We start from the raw sequence: 7,679 nt of genomic DNA on the forward strand, positions 1-7,679 counted from the left end.
ATGCACCAGGCCTCTATTCTATATAGTAAAAGGGTAATATGCCTCCCGGCACCAGCACCGGGATCAGTGGAGCCGCGAGGCCTCCTGGCACCGGGATCAGCATGACAGGGGGCAGCGCCCAAACCCCCTGATCACCCTGCGGCTCTGTGTGTGACAGGGGGCGGGGCCACAACCTCCCTATCCGCCTTGCTTTGTTTGTGACAAGGGAAGGTGCCCCAACCCCTGATCAGTACTGCTTTGTGCCTGATAGGGTGGAGCTCTCCAACCTCTGATCGCCCTGGGGCTCTGTGTGTTACAGGTTGAGGCGCCCCAACCTCCTGATCGGCCCTGCTCTGTGTGTGACAGGGTGCGGCGCCCCAACCCCGCCCCCCATGGGCCCTGCTCTGTGTGTGACGGGGTAGAGCCATAACTTCCCCATCGGCCCTGCCCTGAGTGTGACAGTGGCGGCACCCCAACTCCCCTATCAGCCCTGCTCTGTGTTTGACAGGGGGGAGCTCGCAAACCCCTGATCAGCCCGGCTCTGTGCATGACAGTGGGGAGCTCCTCACACCCCTGATGGGCCCTGCTCTGTGCATGACAGGAGGGAACTCCTCAACCCCCTGATGGGCCCTGCTCTGTGTGTGACAGGGTATGGAGCCCCAACCCTCCTGATGGGCCCTGCTCTGTGCATGACAGGGGGGAGCTCCCCAACCCCCTGATCGGCCCTGCTCTGTGTGTGACAGGGTACGGAGCCCCAACCCCCTGTTCGGCCCTGCTCTGTGTGTGAAAGAGGGTGGTGCCACAACTTCCCAATCGACCCTACCTTGAGTGTGACAGGGGGCAGTGCCCCAACCCCCCAATCGGCTGTATCCTGAGCGTGACTAGGGGTGGCATCACAACCTCCTGATCTGCCGTGCTCTGTGCATGACAGGGGGCAGCGCCCCAACTCCCCAATCGGCCCTGCTCTGAGCCCGTCCACGGGCTGCTGCTAGGGATTGGGCCTGCCCTCTGCCACCCAGGAGAAGGCCTAAGCCAGCAGGTAATTATTTCCTGAGGGGTCCTAGACTGCGAGAAGGCACAGGATGGGCTGAGGGACCCCCCTCCCCACCGAGTGCACAAATTTTTGTGCACTGGGCCTCTAGTTAAATACTAAAAGGAAATGAACTATCAAGCCATAAAAAAACAGGGAAAAGTAAAATGTATATTACTGAATAAAGAAGCCAACTGGAAAAGGCCACGTCCTATATAATTTCAACCACATGACATTCTGGAAAAGTCAAAACTGGGGACAGTAAAAAGAACAGTGGTTGCCAGGGGCTGAGGAAAGCTGGAGGGATGACTAGGAAGAGCACAGATAATTTGTAGGTTGGTGAAATTAGTCTCGTTGATGCAATAATGATGGATACATGTTATTATACACTAGAGGCCCAGTGCACGAAATTCATGCACAGGTAGGGTCCCTAGAGGCTGCCAGCTACTGGTGGGGGCCTCCCTTCCCCCAGTTTGCCAGTGGGCACACCCCAGTTGAACTCCCAGTTGAACTTCATGTTGAGGGGACAATTTTCATATTAGGCTTTTATTATATAGGATTTGTGTAAATCCACAGAAGGTACAACACAAAGAGTAAACCCCATGATAGCACACTATGAACTTTGGGTGATCATAATGCGTCAATGTAGGCTTATCAATTGTTAGAAATATACCACTCTTGTGGAGAAGTTCATAATGGGGGATGCTATATGTATGTGGGGGGAGGAGGTACATTGGAAAAATCTGTACCTTTTTCTTAATTTTTCTCTGACCTTAATGACTGGGGGAATAAAAAAAGGCTCCACCCACTGTTGGAAGCTTCTGCCCAGCTTGCATTGCCTATAGCAGAACCTGCATCATACCTTTATCTGTAGCCTTCCCTTAGGTCTTAAGGATCCCGATACTTTACTGTGGACGTCCGACTTGGTGGAACCGCAATCATGATGGCAGGAAGAGCAGTAAGATGCTGTAGCACTTTGACTACCGCATGCACTGCAACCTGCAGGACGGACGCATCTTCATCAGCGCCTTTAAGGCCTTTGACAAGCACATGAACTTGATCCTCTGTGATTGTGACAAGTTCAGGAAGATCAAACCAAAGAATGCGAAGCAGCCCGAGTGAGAAGAGAAGCAGGTTTTAGGTCTGGTGTTGCTGCACAGGAGAACCTGATGTCCATGACTGTGGAGGAACCTGCCCCCAAACATACTGGGATCTCTCCTCTACCTCTTGCAGGATCTGCAGGAGGCCCTGAGGTTGGCAGGGGGGCTGGCAGAGGAGTACCAGGTGGTGTTCCTATTCCGCAGGGTTCTGCGGGATTAGCAGGCCCTGTCTGAGGGTTTTGGGGAAGCGCCCACAGGTAACGACTCCACAGAGACGAAGCACTGTTGCAGCTGCCCTGTTGAGGCCACTGCAAGCATTACTGGAGCTCCAACTCAGTAGCACCAGGTTGGGCAGCTCCCTCCTCCAGGCATTATGACTCCTCCACCTGGTATGAGACCACCCATGGGCCCACGAATTGGGCTTCTCCCAACTCAAGGGACACCGATAGGCATGCCTCCTCCATGAATGAGGCCCCCTCCTCTCCTTCCCCCCTTTGCCTCCTCCCCCATCAGAGGTCCATCTCCCCCAGAAATTTGTCTACCAAGACTCTAGGATACTGTTGTCCTTAGCCTCTCTTTTCCTGCAGAGCATCTCCTGAAACTGTGTAGAGTGTTTGTGAGCTTCTGTCCTCTCTTTGCTGCATTAATATTTGCTAATAAATGCATAGAGCAACAACAACAACAACAAATACCCCAAAACACATTAAACTCATATTTACAAGAAACTGATTTGCATGAAGAGTTAAAGCTTTTCAGAAAACTGGATTCACTAAAAACATTACCTAATGGCACTTTTCCCACTCTTTATTTTACTTTTAATTGAATTTATTGGGGTTACTTTGGTCAATGAAGGTATATAGGTTTCAAGTGTACAATTCTACAATACATCATCTGCACATTGCATTATGCACTTATCATCCAAAGACTAGTCTCTTCCATCACCGTTTATCTCCCCATTTACCATATTCCACCTACTCCCAACCCTCATCCCTCTGGTAATTACTGTACTGTTGTCTGTGTCCCTGAGATTTTTTTTTCTTAATCTTTTCACCTGTTTCATCCAGTCCCTCTCCCCTCTGATAGTTGTCTGTCTGTTTCTGTATCTATGAGTCTGCTTCTATTTTGTTTATTTTGTTCACTAGATTCCACATATAAGTGAAATCATATGGTATTTGTCTTTCTTTGACTATCTTATTTCACTTAGCATAATACTCTCTAGGTCCATCTATACTGTTGCAAAGATAAGATTTCCTTCTTTATGACTGAGTAATACTCCATTATATATACATATGTATCACAGCTTTTGTATCCACTCATTTACTGATGGGCACTTAGGATACTTCCAAATATTAGCTATTGTAAGTAGCACTGTAATGAACATAGGGTGCATATATTCTTTCAAGTCAGTGTTTTGGGTTTCTTCGGTTATATTCCAAGAAGGGGAATCACTGGGTCATAAGGTGGTTCCATTTTTAAATTTTTAAGGAAACTCCATACTGTTTTCCAAAGTGGCTGCACCAATCTACATTCCCAGCAACAGTGCATGATGGTTCCCTTTTCTCTACATCATTGCCAACACTTGTCATTTGTAGATTTATTGATGATAGTCATTTTGATAAATGTGAGACCATAAAAATTCTAGAAGAAGACACAAGCAGTAAAATCACAGACATTTCTTGCAGCCATATTTTTTTTACTGATACAGTTCCTTGGGCAAGGGAAACAAAAGAAAAATAAACAAAGGAGACTACATCAAGCTAAAAGTTTTTCCATAGCAAAGAAAACCATCAGCAAAATGAAAAGACAACACATTTAATGAGAGAACATGTTCACCATGATACATATGATAAGGACTGCCTGGGAATTTTGAACAGCCAAGTTAACTTTGTAAGGAAAAATGGCAGATGGCATAATGCAATTGGGTTGTTTTAGAAAGTGTTTCTTGCTTTGCATCTTAATAAGCACATTCTCCTCCTCTAGGTCATCCTAGTTGTGGAGGTTTAAAAAAATTTTTTTCCCCTGCAGGTTTTATATGATATATTATAGGTATGCATAGAAGAAATAAGTTTCCAGAGGAACATCCTGTTTACCCCTGATTAGCCATGAAGCCACTTTAATCTCACTGTTTGTGTAGATTTTTACACTTGGTGTTAATGTCCCATCTTACTATGGACATCTAGATCCATCCCTGATCTTATAGGAGAAATGGAAACACAAATAGAGCCTTACCCTGAGCATCTTGTCTCTGTCACTGAACAGGCACCACGGCTGGTTAGGGGAAACCTCAGACCCACTAGATTACATGTGAATGTGAAAATCGTCTTAGGGGTCCATGATGCAGTATAATTTCTCAACACTCACATACCCTCTACATTACATGCAACCAGTCTTCAATAAATATTTCTCTGTTAAATAGCATGAAAGGAATTTCAGAGTTTTAAGAGCCCTTAAATATCTGCTAGTCCAACCTGATTTTATAACAGAAACTAAATCTAAGGTGCCAATAGAAAACAATTAGATAGTAAATGAGCTGGGAATAGAAAGAAATTGGACTTTTTCATTTTCTCTTCAGCAATATTTCCCTTTCTTCCTTCTTGAAGTAGCATATTTCTGAGCAAAATAGGAACTGTCTAATGCAAGCCCAGCTACTAAGATCTCTGCAGTCTGGTTCTGGAAAGGCCATGATCAATCATTTGGCCATTGGAATAGAGAATTCCAATTATTGTAAACTAGTAACCTGGTGCATGAAATTCGTACACATTAAAAGGGAATTAATTAGCAGAAATATTTTAATATTGCTATTTGCCCTTTCTCTATAATAGAAGTGTGAGAGGTGAAAGAAAATTAGTAAAATACATATGAAAATAATATATAAATTTATTAATAAATAAACAGTAACAACAGGATATAACAACAGAGGCATGATATAAAAACAACAAAAACATGATATGAAAACAACAAAAACATGATATAAAAACAACAGTGATGCAAACAATGACTGATAAATGATTAAACTTATTCTAATATCTCGTTGTATACCACATTAAGAGTGAAAACACTTTCAGAGTGCTTGACTAATTTCCCTTGTGATGAAGTATTTAGAACTTTAACATCACATGCTCTTCAAACTCAAGAGAAAGCAACATATAACTGACCATGTGAGAAAGTGGGTTCAGGTAGGAATATGCCTACTCTGTCTAGAGTTTGTTCTTGTGATGTATTAATAGTCATTGCAAATGCTGGCATCATGGGAAACTGTCATTGAATCAATTTAAATGAAAGGCCAGTGTCGGATGGGGACAAATTAATTCTTGGAATCAGAACAATCTCTCCCTCTGCAGATCCTCTTAATACTTCAGCTTCAATAATGTTAGGTCGTAATGTTTTGATAATAAATCTGGTACCATTACAAAGACCCCATTTACTATTAAGATTTCTCAGTAGCATGATGATTGCACCCACTTTCAATTTTAATTTCTGACACAGCTTTCCCGAAAGAGTAATACTATTAAGAAATTCGATGGGATAATTTTTCTTTTCAGCATCATCTGTTGAATCAATGAAATCATCACTCAAATACGTGTGAAAATATCCATTGAGTATATTCGAAATTTCTTCATTTAATTTTTGAATGTGCTCATTTTTGGACAAAGAATTGCACGTTTAGATATATTTTTAATATTATCTATAAGTATAGTATTTCCAAAGGTAGCTTCAATAATAGATCCATTACAAATAATTTCATAGGGGATTTCAATAATATCCATTCCTAAATGAAAACTGCTATCAAGTTTGCTATCTCCAAGTTTTACTAACCATAATATAAGCAGAATCCTCTGATCTCATATTTTTTCTAAGAGACAACTTTCTGAAACATCCCCAAACATTACAGTACTTTAAACTCATTTGTACTATGGCAGATCACATAGCACGCGGTACAATACTGAGACATTGTCAAAAATCTCCTACAAGAAGGAGAACTTTCCCACCAAATACAACATGCAAATTCATAATTTCTCTTAGTAATCTGTCTATGGCATATATAGCATGACTAGATGCCATGGTGCATTCATCAATAATGAGAAGTTGGGCCTTTTTAATAGTTTAGCAACTTCACTGTTTATATCGAGTCTAGAAATTGAAGTTTCATTTAATGGAATCAGTAATTTATATTGGAAATGAAAGGTGCTTCCACCAAGAAATAAATTTGCAGCAATTCCTGTAGGCGCTGTGGGTAAAAGAGTACCACCACGACCTCTAATATAATGTATTAAAACTTTATACAGATATGCAGGTGAATGGGATTCTGAGCTGGCAGGCCCCTGACAGCAAGCTGGCCACCTTTCGATTCTGTGAGGAATGGGGCTTCCTCCTCCCTCCCGTCAGGGTCCAGGGTGAAGGTGAACGGGGTTCATGGCTGGCAGGCCACTGACAGCAAGCTATCCAACAGCGGATTCTGTGAGGAATGGGGCTCCCTCCTTCCTACTGTCAAGGTCTGGTTTGAAGGCTGGCCAAGCCCCCTGTTGGGCCAGACCCAGAGTTCTACCAGGCTGTGGCCTCCTCCTCAGCAACCCAGGACTGACTGCTGCTGGGTGCTCCTGGAGCTCTGGGGGTGGGTTCTTCCCCCAGACCTCGCCGGAAACAGCTCGGGAAGGGTGCAGTCCTCCGCAAAGCGATCCCGGACTCTGGGTCCATGCTCTGAAGGCCAGTTCCTGCCTCAAACCTCACCCTTACTGGAAACAGCTCCGGGCAACAGCTTGGGGAGGGCACAGCCATTGCCAAGACAACCCCGCAGGACTGACTTCCTTCTGGTTGGTCGAGCCTGAGCCTCGGTAGTGATGTTACACCCAGGGTTTTTATATAAATAGATAGATGTTTGACACTTTGGTCAGGAAAGGAGACTAAAGTTGAGCCACTGTTACTGTATCAGTAAGCAGACCCTCACTCACTGGCCTCTGTAAGAGGAAGCCAAAGGTCATGGTGCCATCCTCAACACACACAGATGTATTTCTAAGGACTTTCCTGGAAGTAGCTCATAAATTTGTTATCCCAAGTGGACATTCTTTGTAGGCAGAATATGAGTATAAAAAACATAACTCACATATTGTCAGCAAAAATGATAGTTGGAATTTGAAAACTCAGGTAGGCAGCAGCCATCCATGAAGGTGCCAGGTAAAGGTTTTTCAGGCCAACATTTTGGTGATGGGTAAAACAATATTCTATGGATTAATCATGGAGCTGATAATTTTGTCCAAGGTCTGGATATATCTGTGCTATAGTTAACACATGAAACACTTGTTTTCAAATGAATGGTCATATTTACACCATCACCATCAGATCTGTATGCTATAACTATCAAAAGGACAAATACTGACTTTACATCTCCAAAAAGAAGGAAATGTGCCCAGAGAACGATTTGAGAAATTTTATCTTATGGAGAATAAAAGACTCTCAAAATCCAGAAGTTTTACATACTTAAAAACACACATTTTACAGATACACATATATTTATATATTCAGTTGATATTCTTTACCAGTTCTGTCTTTAAATCTTTAAGGGTCTGAGGGTA

General features: G+C 43.2%; 1 pseudogene; it reads left to right on the forward strand.

Moving 5' to 3' along the window:
- The first annotated feature begins 1,966 nt into the window (after positions 1 to 1,966).
- Positions 1,967 to 2,662, forward strand: LOC139007067 (small nuclear ribonucleoprotein-associated protein N pseudogene; annotated as a pseudogene).
- The last annotated feature ends 5,017 nt before the right edge of the window (positions 2,663 to 7,679 follow it).

The sequence above is a fragment of the Myotis yumanensis genome, unplaced genomic scaffold (assembly GCF_028538775.1).
Source record: "Myotis yumanensis isolate MYYU_CA2020_CCGP unplaced genomic scaffold, mMyoYum1.0.hap1 SCAF_1, whole genome shotgun sequence".
Classification (NCBI taxonomy): domain Eukaryota; kingdom Metazoa; phylum Chordata; class Mammalia; order Chiroptera; family Vespertilionidae; genus Myotis; species Myotis yumanensis.